Raw genomic sequence first — 19,785 nt, forward strand, 5'->3', positions numbered from 1 at the left:
CAATATTTTGATTTTTTGCACCATCAGATTCTAGATTTAAATCAGCCAAATATTGTCCTATCCTAACAAACAATACATCAATAAAAAGCGTACATTGGCTTTTATTTTATTTTAAGCTTATTTATTTTATATGTGACGCATTAAGTTCAAATTTGAAAAAATTTACGCTTATGACTGGTTTTGTGGACCAGGGTCACATTTAGCATAATTGCACAGAAAACAGCAACCAGTGAAAACACTGAAGAAACAAAGAGCTGTCACTAACGATTATTTTGGTAATCGAGTAATCTGTCGATTATTTTGACGATTAATCGAGTGATCGGATAAAAATAGACCTAAGCGAAAACAATAGCTTTTAAAATAACTTAAAATACATTTATGACAGTAATGAGGAAAAAATTAGTAGTTCAAATAAAGTATCAAATGCAAATAATCATATGATTTAAAATACACAAAGTATTTAGCCATTTCGAATATGTCGACATCAAAACGTGTAAACTTTGAGGGAGGGATTAAAACGTTTTTGAAATCGCGATGAACAGTTAGCATATTGAAAAAGATATTGACGTATTCTCCTGTGTTCACATATATTTATTTAATTGAATCAGAACGTTTGTGAATTCACAATAGTATTATGCTTTATTATGATTTTTAAATGGGTTTAATATATCATGCAGCTTTGGAAAACTTCTAATAATGTATTTCATGGATTCTTATCCGAGGAACATGCCACTTTTGGTATTTTGCCGGACATCGAGTACTCTAATTGAATCGAGGAATCATGACAGCCTACATACAAGCTTGCAGTAAGTAAATAAGTATTCTCCTAAACTACTACATAAAATGAATTATGGTCAACCAGATATCATAGGAAAATGTAAATATTTCAATGTCAATTTCAATTTCGTATGATTTTGTACGATGTGAATCATTTGAAAACATTTTTTTGAAATATAGTAAGCAAGGTCCCCCTTTAAACATAACTGTGTAATCAGATCGTACTAAAACGTACAAACAAGATTGTTCAAATTCATACAAATTCACCAATTGTGACCCTGGACCAAAAACCACAAAATCATAAGGGTAAATTTTTGAGATTTTATTAATATAATACATTATACATTATCTACAAGCTGAATAAATAAGATTTGATTGATGTATGGTTTGTTAGGATATGACAATATTTGGCCAAGATACCACTATTTGAAAAATAAGGAATCTGAGGGTGCAAAAAAATCTAAATGTTGAGGAAATCGCCTTTAAAGTTGGCCAAATAAAGTTCCTAGCAATGCATATTACTAATCAAAAATTAAGTTTTGATATATTTACAGTAGAAAATGTACAAAATATCTTTATGGAACATGATCTTTACTTAATATCCTAAAGATTTTCGGCATTAAAAGAAAACTGTATAATTGTGACCCATATAATGTATTTTTGGCTATTGCTACAAATATACCCATGCTACTTAAGACTTACTTAAGGTTTTGTGGTCCAAGGTCACAATTCAACAAAATGTAAAATAGTAATGAACTGCCATGAGATTTAAACATCACTCTGAAAACAGATATTTATTTAGTGTGAGTCTTCACATTTACTGTGAGTATGTAGTAAAATCTTATTATTAAAGTATTAGCTTTAACAATATTTCCCACCCATTTTAGCACATAATAATAAATAGATAAATGATATATAAATGATATATTATGTATCATATAATTTAATTTTCTGTTACGCATATATATTCCCAAGTTCAGTTGCTTAGAAAAACAACAAAATGCCTTTCCTCAACAAGCCGCATGATTCAAGGTAGTACAAACAAACAGTGTGAGATGAGTTATGTGCCATATTTCAAGCCTTAGGGTTAACGCTTTTTTAAAAAGCGATACTAGAGATGCTCGACTAAGCAAATAACACTAATCATCCCCAATCATTCAGTCACCTGTTAAATCACACAGCCACCTAATCATCTGCCAGACTGAACACTTTTAAGATCAAATCAGTCCTTATGAGCGCTGCTTTTTTTTTTTCACTCACAATTGGCAATTCAATCACCGTCCAGTTAGAGGCGTACACAGAAGGTCTTCCTCATTTCTCATCACAGCTAATATCCACATACACATGTACGGTCGCTCACACACATGCACACGGACAGGCGTGTGGCGGCGGGCCCAGCTGTGAATGATTGATGTGGTGATTTTATGATTTAATCCAATTTAAACTCTCCACATCTCCAGGCCTGACAGTCAACACATTTACCATGCGGTAAATATAACAGTGCCCCTGGAGGAAGAGTGCTGCGTTATGAACAGAGATACACACACACCGTTAAAAACCCACACACACACACACTTACGAGACAGCAGAACGAATGACTCAAGGACAACCTGGGCCACATCTATATTCAGACGGTACATATATGACTGTTCGAACGAGAGCCAAATAGACGTGTGTGCATGTGTGTATTTGTACAGGTGTGGGCTCGTGTTTGTAAAAGAACGAGGGGGGAGAAGATAAAGACCACGCCGGTCTTTGTGGACTCCATTATTTATTGTGGCAGTTCCAGCTTTCTCGTGCCAGCCAAATATCAGCGTAGAAGTCGAACACGCTCTGGGGCATAAAGTGTGTGTGTGTGTGTGTGTGTGTGTGTGTGACTGAGTGCGAAAGCAGGAAATGAGAAACAATAAATATGGACTCCTGAAAGATTTCTTTATGACATGGACTTGTTAGTGCACATGTAACCTTGACTACAGGTGCACTACCCTCACCATACATCACAGCTATGAAAAAGTCAGAGAACACTCATGTTACGGTCTTTCCGTGCCCTTAGCGTGAATTGAAATTCAGAATATTGATCAGGTGTGTATGCGGGAATGTGGTTTAAGAGGCTTGCAGCCTGTTCACACTTCACTGATCGGCCCCGGCTAACAAGGGACCCCTGAGTACTCTTCCATGCTCTGCGCTGCTGATGGTGATTAATTATTGAGTATTACTGCTCTCCTACACCACCTCCAGACACAGCACCACTAATCCCCTCACCAGACACACTCATTCTCAGTCAGGAGTCCAAAAAAAAGACAAGATAATAGGTGGTCAAAAGGCTAGCAAAGATAATGGATAGCAACGGGAGAGAAGAAAAGAGCTATGTGCTGAAAACTTAAGGTTTTCAATTTAAATTACATCTGACATGACTTTACATGATGAAAGGTGTATATATCTGCAGGGCTTCCACTCTTACTCTTACTGACTGTTGCAGTTGTTTTTGAAGCTTGAAAAACATTGCTGATTCGACGTATTCCCGTTAAAGCGCTGTGAGATTTGAAGGCACTTCGGCTACAGGAGAATATAATGATATTTATAGAATGATTTTTATGCTCACTGTAGAACTTTCAATGACTTTTGAGATTTAATTGACTTCCATGACTTTTACAGGCCTGGAGATCACCAGTTTATAATTCTCTGGTTTTTCATGAGTGGGAAACCTGCCACTGGCACATCATGAATGGACAAATTAGTCAAATGAGCTATTTATGCGAGAACCAAACTATCCTGCAATGCATGAAAAATTACAGCTATATGGGCCGTTCTACTGCTGTCCCACAACCAAAAACACATTTAAAAGCATTTAAGTATTCAAATCTTAAATGTGTACTAATATCCTTCTATTATCTACTGAAGCCCACAATAGTATTTAAAATACCAGTACGCTTAATATATATAAAATCATCATTTACTGGGTACTTTTAATTGGGAGGTGGCTGTCTCGAACCTAAATCCCTAAATTTCAACTTACGAAAATTATATTGAAATAATTATTAGTGGTGCTTGCCAAAGGCAACGGCTACTATCTCACATACTTATTATTATTATTCTTCTAGAAACTTTGGTGCATAACTCATCCCGCACCGTTTGTCGCAGACCCACGAATGAGGTGTCAAATCGACCAGCTTATTGAGGAGAGGTGTGCTATGACTTTTCTAAGTGATCAGGTGTACAATGATCGCACAACAGGTGAAAAAGCTGGCAAAAAAATCCCATAGACTTACAATGGCAAAATGTTCATGCATTTGAAGCTCAACTGTCACTTTCTCTCACACTCATTTGACTTATCTTTTCAAGAAGCCAATAAGTAATGACCTATGATCTTTATAGCCACACCCTAGCAACCACTTACAGCACCCTAGCAACCGAGTTTTGCTACTGCAAGCACCACTCACATTTTCTTCAGGAAATGCACATATCTAGTTGAATTTTATTATAACTTTTTGATTTTGTAAAAAAGATTTAAAAATATTCATTTTATATTTTCCGCATTTTTTATGCCACTACCGAAACAATGTATGTTTTAGTCCATTGGCTGAGACTGATTTTAACTACACCCCTGCATTTATGATCAGACAACATATCTGTGTCACTCTCTCTCATAGCTACATGGTGAGTAGATAGGCCCCATCATTTTTAGATAAATGTCTTAAAAAATCTGAAAAACTGTGTGTAACTTTAAGGAACGTCTTTTTTTCTGCAATTAAGCACACTTTTTGGGTGTTATTCCATTTAGTTCTTAAACAGTCAGGACCAAAACATGTCATCATTGTTTCGGTAGTGACAAAAGAGAACACATAATGCTTTATTGGCGGAAAATAAACACAGTTTTAGTACAGTTATGCAATTTTTTGGTATTTTACTATGTTTTAGTAGTGGGTTAGTATGAGGGTTAAAATTCTGTACTGTGATGTGGTTATTATTGTCACAACCGAAAATTTCGGGAATTTGTTTTGTCAAAAATAAATATACTATAAATATAATTGTCAAAAAGATGTTATGAGAGTGTTTGGTTCAATGCATATTTAAACTAATGAATCCAATGTTTGAAATCAGTATGATTAACTTCATGCCTTTTACAAAGAAAATTTGGATTCAAAATACAAAAAAATAAATCACACTTTAAATATTGTTAAAATTGTAATTGTTGTTGATTTACCTCTGAAAACTTTTTAATAAAATAACAAAAAAAAAAAAAATTACAATCTAGATGTAGCAAAATCTTAACAGATCAATGTAACCCTTCTTATTAAATTATATATTACTGTTTCAGTAGTGACAAATTTGGGGAGAGGACAAATATTTCAAAACTTTCTGAAAAAGCAATATGAGAATTAACTGGACAATTACTAGAAATGTGCACCTTTTTTTTTCAAAATGTTTCCAACTACATTAATTTATACCATTCGTGCAAGGATGATACTAGAAAAATATGCAATGTGTGCATGGCCAGAATTAGAAACATAATGTATTTTTTTTTCTGACTCCAGCAAATTATATAACTTGTTAGAATGATATAAAATAATGTTACCATTCTAAAAGAGTAGGCAGTGCTAATAAGCTTTGAAATTAACAATTATGCCAAATAAATGAATGCTGAAGTTATTCAGAGACAGATGCTGTTGTGACCTAAACATTTTGTGTATTCAATTATGTAGGTCTATTTTTGACAAATTTGTATTAAGTATGACTGATGTTTCATAGATACCGCACATTTGTTTTCATTTTAGCTCCTCTGTTTCTAAACACTGCACATACATAAAAAAAAGCTGAGACAGGTTGTGTCACAAAAACATGACATGAAATTTTCTTTCAAGCACTTAAGAATTGCTTAAGAATTGAGCCGTGGGGCCATAGCAATTTGTATGTTAATTATCAGTTTCAATCAATACATTCTAGTTTACTGTTTGAGTTAATATACAATTGAGAATACCATTGTTGGCTGAGCCATTTCAGTCTCCTGCTTCTCAGTCTTGTCTGCTGAAAAAGACCCCAGTAATCTCACAAGTATTCCCTCTTGAGTTTTAGAAAAGGCACTCGATGGCTTCTCCACCAGCACGATTTGCTAAGTTACTGCAATGAAACGTCAGAGATTTCAATGTGAATTCCTGCCAAATTATCTGAGCCATCCCTGCCATTCATATTAATAGTATAGCTCTGCACTATTATTGTACATGAACAATTGTCTTACTCGTCTGATTCCAACAAAAGATGAATTTTAAGATTAAACGAAAAATAACTGAAAACTCCATTAAGCTTCAAGAGTTCAAGAAAATTGCTTCTGAGCAGTAACATTTTATGCTCATAAAGCCTATTTGAATTTACCTCATGTGAATACAATGTAATTGAAGAGAGAGAAGAAACAATAACTTCTGCGAACATTTAGGGCATCATTAACAGAAAACCCTCACGAAGACGAAAAGTCCAATAATGTCTGGCAGTACACAGCATTATCAATGCCATTACTCAGCAAATGATACTCTAGTGTCCCAACCAATCTAACTCCAAAAATACCTATAACAGCATATTACAATTTTAACAGCCAACCTCTAGTTAAATCCAAAGCGTACCCTATGCCTGTGTTTTGATTTAGGCAAAAAAGTGCAGTGCAGCAATAATTTTAGTTTCAGAAGGACATACTTGAATCTCACTAGATAAAAGGTCTGACATGTTCATACTTTGGCTAATTTTAACGAACACTGTGTCACATGTAATATCCTACAATTGCTTTGCTCAAAAGTTCAAAAACCACTGCAATTACAGCCTATCATTATTTAAAGCCTGTAATTGATTCATTAAAAATGAATATGTAATGTGGGGACTGAGAACACATCGGAAATCCTTTTGAAACAAAAAATGAATGATAAATACTTAAGAGGTCTAGGTCACTACTGAGCAAATTTGTCAAATTGACCAAGTGAATTCCTTTGTACAAAAGGTGAAATTATTCTCGCATTTAAGCACGAGATGTTCTTTGGAAAATTCTCAAATCATGCTGATCATCAGGTTTTTCCTCGCAGAGTTCGTGTCTGCTCAAGTGCTGCTGTCATTAAAGCAGAACAAACCAAATGCTAAAACATTCTGCAAGTCATTAATTTTCCAATTAAATATTTGCCCTCAAAATGTTATTCTACTAGAATTTGAAATGAAAAGTAGGGCCTATTGCATTATATTTTCACTAGTGGTCTGACTACATAACCCCACTGTACAGTCAGTGTGTTTAAATCTGTCTCCCCCCCCCCCCCCCCTTGTTTTCCTCTGGGAAATTAGTATTCTAGCTCATTCCAAATCTTCATCCTGACCAATGCTTTCAGAATTACTCTGATTGTCGTTATGGAACTACTTTTCTAACCGATGTCTAGGTTCCTGACGTAGTTTCGCCAATGTAAATGACTGCACCATCTCATTTACAAGAAGAGGACTGAAAATTGAGGCAGATTCCCAATTCCATCAAAGGTTGTCCGCCCAAGAATCCATTGCGTTTGTCATGAGCTTATACTTCAAGGTTAAATGGTGAGAGAGAATCAAAATGAGGCTGCTCTCAAATTGCGGCCACTATAAGCCGCAAGAATAAAATCAACTTTGAGGCCAGATGTTAAATTTTACCATCGATCTGAAATCAATAATGAATATATGAAGTTTCAAAGCAATTTCATAAGTAAAATCAGTGTAGGAAGTGCTGTAAAACTGAAAACTCTAGTTGTACTGCAAACGCCCTTACATTTGAGACTAAATTGGGTCTACACAAACACACACTCATACGGATTCGCACACTGCAGGTTTCAGTACTATTCGGTGAGAATCAGTGAGGATTCTGACAGTTTGACAGTCTTAAGGGAGAGAGAAAGTGACAGTAATAGAGAGGGAGAGAGCTGGAGAAAAAAAAAACAAGGAAAGATTACATGTCAGACTTCATCAGCAACAGGAAAACCAGCAGTAAATGAGTTTGTGTGTATGCGTCAATGCGACCCGACTTGCATATTCTGCACACACAAATATACAAATAAATGAACTCACTGTATTTATTTATTGCCATGTTTGTGTTGTTGTATGTCCTTCAAATTGAAATTCCCTACATGTGTTATGAAAATACAGAATGCTAGATCTCTGTTGCGAGACGCTTCACCTCCACAGGTGCACTCCAAATGTAAAGCGCACCGACAAGGTCGGGAAACCACGATAGACTGTCCCAAAAGACCAGCAACTTCTCACCAACCCAAATCAATGCATTCTCTTCTCTTATTACTAATCGATCACTATTCTTTTGAGACCCAATCAATCAGCATGGACCGCAGGTCACAACCATCACCAGGATGAGAGCTGACAAGAGCCCTCAACCCAACGGATTCCAATACCAGCCATTACCGATAAGACAATAGAAAATGAGCTTATTGTTTCAATCATCTAGCAATCCACCTGAGCATCCTCTACTCGCTTCCTGACTCGCTGTACTTGACTTTAATGGCCTGAGAGCTCAAACTGTTTTATAATGAGGGCTTTCCCACAGCAAACTCTCCTCATTATGCACACATGCACACAAACACACACATACACATAGATAGCGACAAGCTTCTTATTGATATTGTGCCCAGTAAAGTGGTCCCTAAGAAACCGCGAGGGGGGTCTCATGAGTGCGTTTTATTCGCCGGGAAAACAATACAAGTATATTTCATACATGTAAACACTCGGGAAACCTACGAACTTCTACAGTTAACCCCATCCAAGATTTGAGCCACTTAACAGCAACGATTGGCTCTGCAACAAATTCAAAAGTGCAACACACTCAGAACTGCATCATGGAGTTCAATTTGAGTGTGGATTCTGCGACGCAGGCTTTAAATTACACATGCATGCTTTTATCAGAATGCCACAGACATGACTTTTGGCTTCGCACACAGATCAGGGGCATCAGCCATAGCGGTTTTGTCGTTTTAATGATACGTGAGTTGACCCGCTGATATATCAAGGCAGAGAAGGTTCTGACAGATGTGTTGTAGTTCATTGAAAAAGGGAGCTGTTCTTTCAGCACCACTCACAGTCAAATGGCCACATCACATCAAAGTGCATTTTAACATGTATTGGTTCTTGTGCAGATTCTACTTCACAGATTTTATCGACAAGTGGCTAACCAATGCCCCTGGCCATTCAGTATGAGCCCATGACAGAACATGCCTTGTTTATTAATAGGCCATCCAAGCGCCGCCAGTAATGGCATGCGCTATGGCCAGATCTCTTTGGAAACTTAACTAGGGAAGTGTGTATTGGTCCATCTTCAAACTCACCCTAGGCAATAGGAGCCCTACTATGGGACTCGATGCATTCTTTATAACCGCACACACAACGACACAATAAACCCGGGCTGTGCCCCATACCACATTCAAACCTGAGTGACAGATCCTTTAAGAGGAGTCAATGGCGCTGTCAAAGACAATATTCGCCAACGTTTCATCTGTGTATTCTAGGCACACGTTTGAGGGAATAAGCTAAAGCAATCATTAGCATTAGGAGATTGGCTTGTTTATACCAATAATGCATCAAATGGAGGAAGTCCATGCATTCGGTTGAGATTTTTCGCAGGTGGCACGAGGTAAAAGAGGCCAATGTGAGTTTATGAATCTGCATCCGTGACGAGCATAATCCTCACGCCTTGGGTGTGTTCTCACATGAGGCTTGGATTGTAACAGCAACACTACGCCAGCCAAAAGGCTTTTCATGCTACGCTTAACTGGGTTAAGGCCACTTTTAACCCTGGGTTAAGCAACTTTCACACTTATTTCGAAAGAGGGTTAGTAAGGCTTTTAACCCTGGGTTATGCAGCCCTGCTTTAGACTTCTGCAGTGCTGACATTTAAAAAAACTGGTATACAGCGAGAAACGATGTGGTGCTGAAATATTACTGTGAGTTGTTAAGCAACAGAGAAGCAATTATAAAAGAGTTCTTACCTTATTAAATATTCATGAGCTTTGTATGTTGCATAAACTTTCATGTCCCTACGGTGAAAAAATGTAGAACAGTGACACAAATGCATTAACCAGTGATAATAAGAAAGTATTGTTTTTGCTGTATGTTTTGTAAGACTTGAGACAGCCAGAGTGGATCTACATGGCGACATTTACACAGATGGACAAGCAGTTATTAAAACAGAGTGCAAGCTGTATTTGTCTAATCAATGTTGCTAACCTCATAAATATGCAAATACGTATGTCGACTCATCAAATAATATAATAACCCAGGATTACGTTTAGCCAACATTAAGAATGACCCTGGGTTAACAATTTCAAGCATGGAAAGCTCAATAATGCAGTATTATTGGGCTTTCCTAAAGTAATAGATTTAAAATGCATTTATTTGATACTAAGTATAGTTCAAGTCTATTAAGATACGTGACCCTGAACCACAAAACCACTCACAGGTATATTTGTAGCAATAGCCAAAATTGCATCGCATGGGTCAAAATTATCAATTTTCTTTTATGCCAAAAATCATTATGATATCAAGTAAAGTTCATGTTCCATTAAGATATGATGTAAATTTCCTTCTGTAAATATATCAAAACTTAAATTTTGATTAGTAATATGCATTGCTAAGAACGTTATTTGGACAACTTTAAAGGTGATTTTCTCAATATTTCGATTTTTTGCACATTTTTTTTCAAACAGTTGTATTTCAGCCAAATATTGTAATATCCTAACAAACCATACATCAATGGAAAGCTTATTTATACAGCTTTAGCTAATGTATAAATCTCATTAAAAAAATTGACCCTTATGACTGGTTTTGTGGTCCTGGGTCACATATTTGCTGACATATCACTTCAGACTTACTGATATAAAAACTGTAATTAAACTTTATTTGGTGTACTACCTGTGCACAATGCACATTTCTTAATATTAAGCCTAATCAAATATACTTAAGCATATTTTTAGTTGGACTTCAGCACTACTTCCGCACAATTAAAGTCTATTAAGTACAAAATTAGTTGTTCCAAATTAGCAGAGTTTAAATATACTAGTTTAGTATACTAAAAGTACAATTGCAGGGTATTCTTATTCTTATATAATATGTAAATGTATTTGTAGTATACCTAGAATGTTTAAATACATTTTAGTATAATTACTTTTTCACTAGGGTATGCAAAATACGTCGACTCTTCGTTTAAAAACGCACAGTGTGAAATAATAACGCAGGATTACGCCTATTTTAAGAATGACCCTGAGTTAACAATTTCAAGCATAGAAAGCCCAATAATGCGGTATTAGAATGCTATGGTAAGTTGTTTAGAAAAAGTCAACCAATCATAAATTAAACAACTGCTTGCCTCATTAAATATTAAAGCCACATAAACTTGCACCCACTTAATTTCAGCGTCTGAGAGAAAATATTGACTCAAAAAGTGAGGAAGAGATCTTTTTTTTTACAACATTGGTCCGAAAAGTTCATACACGACAGGTTCCGTTTAGTATTTGTCCAATCAATGTTACTGACCTCATAAATATGCAAATATGAACGACATCCCGCTGCTCACAAATGTGAAGAGTGAAATTTCCTAACCTGACTACCCAGGATTAATGACTAACTCAGGGCAGTAAATGAGCAGTGGGAAACAGTGAACAAGATAACCCAGCAGGGGTTCAGTTAACCCAGGAATAAAAATGACCCTGGGTTTACGATTGCAAGTGTGAAAAGCCCACGAGATGTCTAATGTGTACCAGCCGGTGTCGGCACAGATTCTCAGGCGCACTCTCTCTCGCTCACTCTCTTGCAGACTGTGATCAGACGCCACTGCAGTGTGTGTGAGAGAGTGAGTGAGTGTGTGTGTGTGCGTGTGTTCTGTCCGTACCATCGCAGGAGGGTGCAATACTCCCGCAAACACCGCCTTTAAACAAGCTATCTCAAACGGTGCCGCACATCACGTCGCGTCGCGTTTTCCAAATTTATTTGAAGTCAAACAAAACCAAAACGAGACTGTATATAGCCTAACACTGGTTTGCCTCCAGACTGCACAACTGGAATACAATTTTAAACCCGTCGTTTTGTCAGTAATGAAACCCCACGATTAAAACCTTGTCTTGTTTTGCGCGTATGAAAAGTCTGATTCCCACCTGAATTGCTGTTTTAGGTGTGGGCAAATCCGAAGAACAAATATCTGTTATGTTTTACCATAAAATACAAAAAGAAAACTATATTTATGTTTGCGCACTTGTAGGAAAATTAAGACGTTTCTACATCGTGCCATTATAGTATTGTCCGTTCTCAAATCCAATGCTTATTCGTTTGTTTATAATTCTCATTAATCTCAGTAAATATTCTTATTGGAGTCGCATACTGTAATACAGTAAGCTAATAAGAAACATCCTCTCTAGACACCTTGATAAGTAGTGTAAAAGTAGGACAGCAAAAAAGAGCACTTTACTTTTATATAATTACAGCTATATAATTATGCTTTAGCGTTAATAATAATAACGGGGAAGGGGGAAAAAACATCGTTACAATACAATCCGATCCTACTGATACAAAATAAGGCTTATTGTCTTCTTTAACAAAACACAACTGCCTATTTATTTAATTCAATTTGGGTGAAATATGAACCGTACATGTTGTTGACAGGTCTCACTCTACAATTCTGCCTTGATGAAAATGAGTTGCCATTATTTAAGCGTCAAACTCCACATTTACTCGATTTCGATTATTTTGTAAAGGAGAGAGTACATAGGCATCTTCACGAGCCGAGGCAAATCAACTCGCCGCCCCCGCATCACCATGAAACCTCTCCAAAAACACACACTTCAAACTTCGCATGGGTAACTAAAACAGAGCCCGAGCTTACCGTCAGCCCACGTCCAAAAATTGATCCGCGGTCAGTCAATAAGACACTTGAAAACGGAAAGAACGCGCATCACGATGAATGAGGAATCTGACCAAATCATCCATCCGAACAGAGAAATTCACCAGCTGATAGTTTATTCCAACACAGACGCTGCCTTAAGGAGAATTCAAAGGATTTCCAGGGGTCTCTATGACTTTAGGACATCATAATGCATTAAGAACTCAAAGGCGCTGAAGAAGGACCCATGGTGTGACCGCGCGCCCTCGTCCAGCGGACAGTCGGTCGCTCCTGCGCATTCCGTGGCGCGCCGTGCGCTCGTCGGTCAGAGGGATGATTTGAGATGTCTCAGGTATCCGGCAGCTAGAGCTCCTGTGGGGGTTTCCTCTTCAAGACGGGCTGTGTGCGCTCGCTGCTGTGGGAGAACTCTCCATGGTCCTAAAGTCCGCCACAAATATCAACTGTGGTGGGCTGCATGTATTTAAGAACATCTTCAGTGAAAGAAATAGCTCACCCCCCAAAAATAAACATCCTGTCATCATTTACTCACCCTTAAGTCGCTCTAGAATTCACCAATTTCTTTCATCTGCAAAAGGCAGAATGTTTATTGTGTTTTCACACACAGAATTAAAGCATGTGAATATGTTACCAGTTGATTTCATGCACCAAAAGTAACTTAAGTGCTTTGTGCTAGGAAGATTTATGAAATATTCCTTGTCATTAAAGGAACATTTCATCCAAAATGAACAAATCTACTTACCCTCAGGCCATCCAAGAAGTAATCATTATGACTCCAGTCCATCAATTAACATCTTGTGGAATCAAAAGCTGAGTGTCTGTAATAAATCTATCATTTATCATGACATTTAAAAGTCAAACGGTTGCTTCCGACTAAAATATGAGTCCTCTATCCATCATTTTGAGATATTTTATCATTTGAAATATCTTGGCACGTATATAGATAAACTTTCAGACAAAAGTTTTTTAACAGTAAGATTTTGAATGTTTTTTAAAGAAGTTTCTTCTGCTAACCAAGCATGCATTTATTTGTACAGCAAAAACAGTACAATTTTGAAATATTTCTACTATTCTAAAGAACTGTTTTCTATTTGAATAGATTTTAAAATGTAATTTATTCATGTGACCAAAGCTAAATTTTCAGCATCATTACCCCAGACTTAAGTGTCACATGATCCTTCAGAAAACATTCTAATATGCTGATTTGCTGTTTAAGAAGCATTTTTATTATTATTATCAGTATTTAAAACAGCTGAGTACTTTTTTCAGGATTCTTTGATAAATAGATCCAAAGATCAGCATTTATAAATTAAATAAATAGCTGTCGGAGAGAAATTACAGAAAATAGTACTTTTATTTAGTAAGGATGCTTTAAATTTATCAAAAGTGATGATAAAGACATTTAGAATGTTACAAAAGATTTCCATTTCAGATAAATGCTGTTCTTCTGAACTTTGTATTCATCAAAGAAACCTGAAAAATTCTACTCAGCTGTTTTCAACATAGTAATAATAATAATATCTTTTTTTAAACAGCAAGTCAGACTATTACAATGATATCTGAAGGATCATGTGACTGGAGTAATTATGCTAAATATCCAGCTTTGAAATCACAGGAATAAATTACATTTTAAAATATATTAAAATAGAAAACAGTTATTTCAAATAGTAAAAATATTTCAAAATTTTACTGTTAATGCTGTACTTTGGATCAAACAAATGCAGGCTTGGTGACTACTTTAAAAAAACATTAAAAATCTTACTTTTCAAAAACTTTTGACTGGTAGTGTATATAATAAACTGAATTTTGTGAATAACACTAATTCCATTTTTTTAAAAATGCATGCAACATCTGTTTCAAAGAAACAGTAGGTTTGGAGTGAGTCAGTACATACTGGATGTTGTCTACAAATCATTGGTTGAGAGTGTGCTGACCTATAATTTAACCTCCTGATATGGTCACCTTAATTGTAAGCAGAAAAATAACCTGGCAGTGGTCACTCATATAGCTAGCAAAATCATTGGCAGACCACAGAGCAATTTAGATGAGGAGTACACTTCAAGATGTATTGGAAAAACAGAGTGTATTCTAAAGACTATACTAATCCTTTGTGTGACCCCAGTTTGTTCTATTGGCCTCTGAGAGATGATTTTTAATGCATAGAGCAAAGAGAAATATTTATAAAAGATCTTTCGTATCTGCTGCGATTGGATTTATTAATCAAAAGGCTATGTGATTTAGTATGATGTTTCTATCTGTGATTTGTGGTATGTGTTTCAAATAAGGTTTACAATAAAGATGTATTGTATTGTATGGCTTTCTCCAATCGTCTTGTCTGAATCAAGAGTGAAATATACACAGATCAAGCACTGTTAACAAGCAGAACCAGTCCAAAACCATTCTGAACAAACAGTCAGTGGATTTTGATGTGAAAGGACAACATGGGATGGACTTTTTTAAAGAAAAGTTATTATGAATTCTTCATATTTGGCTAGTTTAAAGTTAATGACGGTTTTATTAGAAACACAACTTTTCTCTTCACTATAGATGTAAATGAATGGACCGGAGTTGTGTGATTTTTATGATGTCTTTATCAGCTATTTGGACTCTCATTCCGACGGCACCCATTCTCTGCAGAGGATCCATTGGTAAGCAAGTGGTGTACTGTAATGCTACATTTCTCCAAATCTGTTCTGCTGAAAAAACAAACTCATCTACATCTTGGATGGCCTGAGGGTGAGTACATTCTCAGCGCATTTTCATTTTGTGTTCCTTTAAAGCAATACTGTGGTTAAGCTGGACCTTATGGAAACAGAATACTGTAATTATGCTAATGTGATTATGCTCATAATTAGAGTAACCATAATTACAGTAAAATGTGCAGTACACAAGAATGTTTATGCTTTAATTGCATTTATGAACAAAGCGTGCATGTATTAGTGTTGCCATGTTGTCACAAACAGGTCTGAAATCATAGCATAATAGAAAAAGCCACATGGCAACTGAGAATGCTGTCCTGGGTCATGTGATCGGGGGGCCCCACTTGGGTCCTTTATGGTATAGCCTACTCATCTGGCCCAAGGAAAAGAGGCCCACCAATAAAAATGTTGCCTGAAGCCCTGTGAATTTTAGTGACAGTCATAAGATGCCACTCTTTTGGGGACAACAATAAAAAATTTTTTTTTTACAGCTTCTACAGTGACATGGACATGTGTTTTACAGATGGTTGGAGACACTAAAATGAAGACAAAGTGTATACACTACCAGTCAAAAGATTTTTAATGTTTTTAAAGAAGTCTCTTCTGCTCACCAAGCCTGCATTTATTTGATCCAAAATACAGCAAAAGCAGTAATATTGTGAAATATTTTTTACTATTTAAAATAACTGCTTTCTATTTAAATATATCTTAAAATGTAATTTATTCCTGTGATCAAAGCTACATTTTCAGCATCATTACTCCCACTTTTCAGTGTTATTATTATTATTATTATCATTATTTAAAACAGTTTAGTAATTTTTTTCCAGGATTCTTTGATGAATAGAAAGATCCAAAGATCAGCATTTATCTGAAATAAAAAGCTTTTGTAACATTACATACCAACTATGTTATAGAAATTAGGGTTATAGAAATAGGGGTTATAGAAATGAATACTTTTATTTAGCAAGGAAGTGTTAAGACATGTACTGTATAATGTTACAAAAGACTTCTATTTCAGAAAAATGCTGTTCTTCTGAACTTTCTATTCATCAAAGAAACCTGAAAAAGTGTACTCAGCTGTTTTTAACAAAATAATAATAAATATTTTTGAGCAGCAAATCAGAATATTACATGATTCTGAATTATATGATTCTGAAGAATCATGCGTCCGGAGTAATGATGCTAAAAATTCATCTTTGAAATCACAGGAATAAATTACATTTTAAAATATAATCAAATAGAAAATAGTTATTTTAAATAGTAAAAATATTTCAAAATTTTACTTTGGATTAAATAAATGCAGGCTTAATGAGCAGAAGATACTACTTAAAAGAAACATTAAAAATTCTGTTAAAAAACTTTTGACTGGTAGTGTATGCAGGGTAAAAAAAACACACCAAATAAATGAATCTCTTTCAAATAATGCAACAAACAGACCTACTCTTTTTTTTTTTTTAATTGACAGTGTTTTGGGTTGGGATATAAGTGAATAGTGTCAAAGTAACAATATATAAATGGCATTCAAGATGTTGACAGGTAAATTATAATTTTTTTCTCTGATTATTGAAATAATCAATTGGTGTACATGTAAACATGGCCACTGGTCATATCTGAATGCACATGAATGCAAATGAGATTTGACAGCTACTAGAGAAAGTAAGCTGCTCGGTGAACAACAAATTAAATTTCAGTCTGCGCCGCACAAAGTTATTGCATAACTTCAGAAAACTTAATATAGCCAGGAGTCATATGTACTAGACTTACAGTACTTTTATGGTGCTTTTTTAGAGAAGCCAGAATCAAACAATGAAAAGAACAATAATGAATCCAGTCACAGGATCCTTCAGGAATCATTCTAATATTCTGATTTGCTGCTCAAGAACATTTCTTATTATTATTATGTTGAAAACAGCAGAGTAGAATTTTTCAGGTTTCTTTGATGAATATAAAGTTCAGAAGAACAGCATTTATCCAAAATAGAAATATGTCAAAAAATGTCTTTATCATCACTTTTATCAATTTAAAGCATCCCTGCTAAATAAAAGTTTATTTGGATCTTTGTATCTTTCTATTCATCAAAGAATCCTGATAAAATGTACTGTTTTAAACATTTCTAAGAATAATAATTATAAATGTTTCTTGAACAGCAAATCAGCATATTAGAAGGATTATGTGACACTGAAGATTAAAGTAATGATGCTGAAAAATTAGCTTTGATCACAGGAATAAATGACATTTTAAAACATTCAAATAGAAAATTTTAAATAGTAAATATATTTTTAATTCAACTGGCTTAAAATCGCATTGCAAAGAGTAATTCATTGCATGTTAAATAGCAACTAGAACATCATGCATGAATGCATCCATTAGAAAGCATCTATTTATCATCTATTAGAAATAGAAAGCATCTATTTTTATGTTCTAAGAAGAATTAAAGTCAGGTATAGAACAACACGAAGGTGAGGAAACAATGACAAAATTATTTTTAGGTGAACTAGTCCTTTAAACTTCTGGAGCGAGTGTGTGTATGTATGTGTGTGCATTTTATACATGAGTTCTGAAAAGAGACAGCCTTGAGACCCAGGTGTATGCACTGGTGTATATATGTGTGTGTGTGTGGGGGGGGGGGGGAAGAGTCTTTTCCAAAACACTTTGCTGTCCTGTCCAGGGTGAGTCTCTCGCTCTGTGAGTTGCATAACAATGAGGAGGTTCACAGCAGAAGAAAAGCCCACTCAGAACACAAACACACACAAACACACACTCTTTCTCTGGTTTTGCCTGTTTCTTCACCGCTCTCCCTCTCTCATCCATAAAACCACACACATTTCGCTCTGTATATTCCTCCTGCCCAAGGGAGAGTGTTCTCTCCTGCAGTTACTGTCCACGTGTTTTTATAACTTCCAGTATCTGCTGCCCACTCCGCTGATGTCATACAGCTCAATCTCTTGTAAGGCTGATTCTGAACTGCACATCTACAGTAATCTCTCTCCACACACTGCACTAGAAAACCTGGATTCAGAGACTGGAAACTTACACCGTTTCGCTTTGAGGCAGGTCAGCCATGAGAAGTAAATGCAAAAGGTTTCAAAAAATAAAACCTTCCAAAAATATTCATTAAATAAATAATGGATTTGCAGAAAGCATCCACTTTTTTAATCATAATAAATGCATTAATCAAACTGGATAAAATATTTGAAAAACTAATTTCATGAATGCTGCAATACTTCGAACCATCTTAAGAAGTAAATGTACTTTGAATGATCTGAGATATTGCAACATTTATGGAGTTTTTATCCAGTTTATTCTGATTTTAAAAAATAGTTAGAAAATCCTATACAGTAGCCTGAAAAAATATTTAAAGCAGAAGTTGACTTCGAGAACCAAAATTCACAGATAAAGTATTCATCCCCTTTGTCATCCAAGATGTTCATGTCTTTTCTTTTTTCAGTCATAAAAAAAAATATGTTTTTTGAGGAAAACATTTCAGGATTTTTCTCCATATAGTGGACTTTTTTGGTGCCCCAAGTTTGAACTTTCAAAATGCAGTTTAAATGTGGCTTCAAATGATCCAAAATGTGGTTGTAAATGATCCCAGCTGAGGAAAAAGGGTATTATCTAGTGAAACGATTGTTTTTTGTTTTGTTTTTTAATTACAATTTATATACTTTTTTAACATCAAATGCTCATCTTGTCTTGTTCTGCCTGAACTCTGCTTTCTTCTGGTTCAAGACAGTTAGGGTATGTTGAAAAACTCCTATCTCATTTTCTCCCTTTACTTAAAAATCATTCTACATCGCTGTTTTTCCTTTTTTGTTAAGGGTGTTCTTCTTTGCATGTTCACTTTGCAAACCTTGGGTTGGCTCTCCTGCAGCAATGTAGGATGATTTTGAAATGATTTTCGTTGAGGGAGAAAATAAGATGGGACTTTTTCGACATACCCTAACTGTTTTAAAGCAACAACAAAAAAAAAAAACTTCAAGCAGAGCAAGACAAGATGAGTGTTTGAGGTATAGAAGTGTAGAAATTGTAATGAAAAAAAATATATATATATATCAGATCGTTTCGCTAGATAAGACCCTTCTTCCTCAGCTGGGATTGTTTACAACTGCATTTGGGATCGTTTGATGCTGCATTTAAACTTTTACATTTTTGGAAGTTCAGACTCGGGGCACCATAGAAGTCCACTATATGGAGAAAAATCCAGAATTGTTTTCCTCAAAAACATAATTTCTTTACGACTGAAGATAGAAAGATATGAACATCTTGGATGACAAGGGGATGAGTACATTATCTGTAAATTTTTGTTCTGAAAGCGAACTTCTCCTTTAAAACCTGAATTTCACATACACCTTTTTCCTCAACGCAGAAGTAAGCCTATGGGTGAGACTTCCGGTTCATTATCCACTATAGAGAAAAAAACAA

The 19,785-nt window shown here is 35.5% G+C and overlaps 1 protein-coding gene across 2 annotated transcripts in view; it reads right to left on the minus strand.

Annotated features, from left to right (window-relative positions):
• il1rapl1a (interleukin 1 receptor accessory protein-like 1a) overlaps positions 1–13,001 on the minus strand; it is a 133,740-nt gene extending 120,739 nt beyond the window's left edge. For both annotated transcript variants that reach the window (XM_073845600.1, XM_073845599.1), the window contains exon 1: positions 12,650–13,001. The gene's annotated coding sequence lies outside the window, so the exon portion shown is untranslated. The remainder of the gene's footprint in view (positions 1–12,649) is intronic.
• Between the last annotated feature and the right edge of the window lie 6,784 nt (positions 13,002–19,785).

Source organism: Garra rufa, chromosome 8 (genome assembly GCF_049309525.1).
Source record: "Garra rufa chromosome 8, GarRuf1.0, whole genome shotgun sequence".
NCBI lineage: Eukaryota > Metazoa > Chordata > Actinopteri > Cypriniformes > Cyprinidae > Garra > Garra rufa.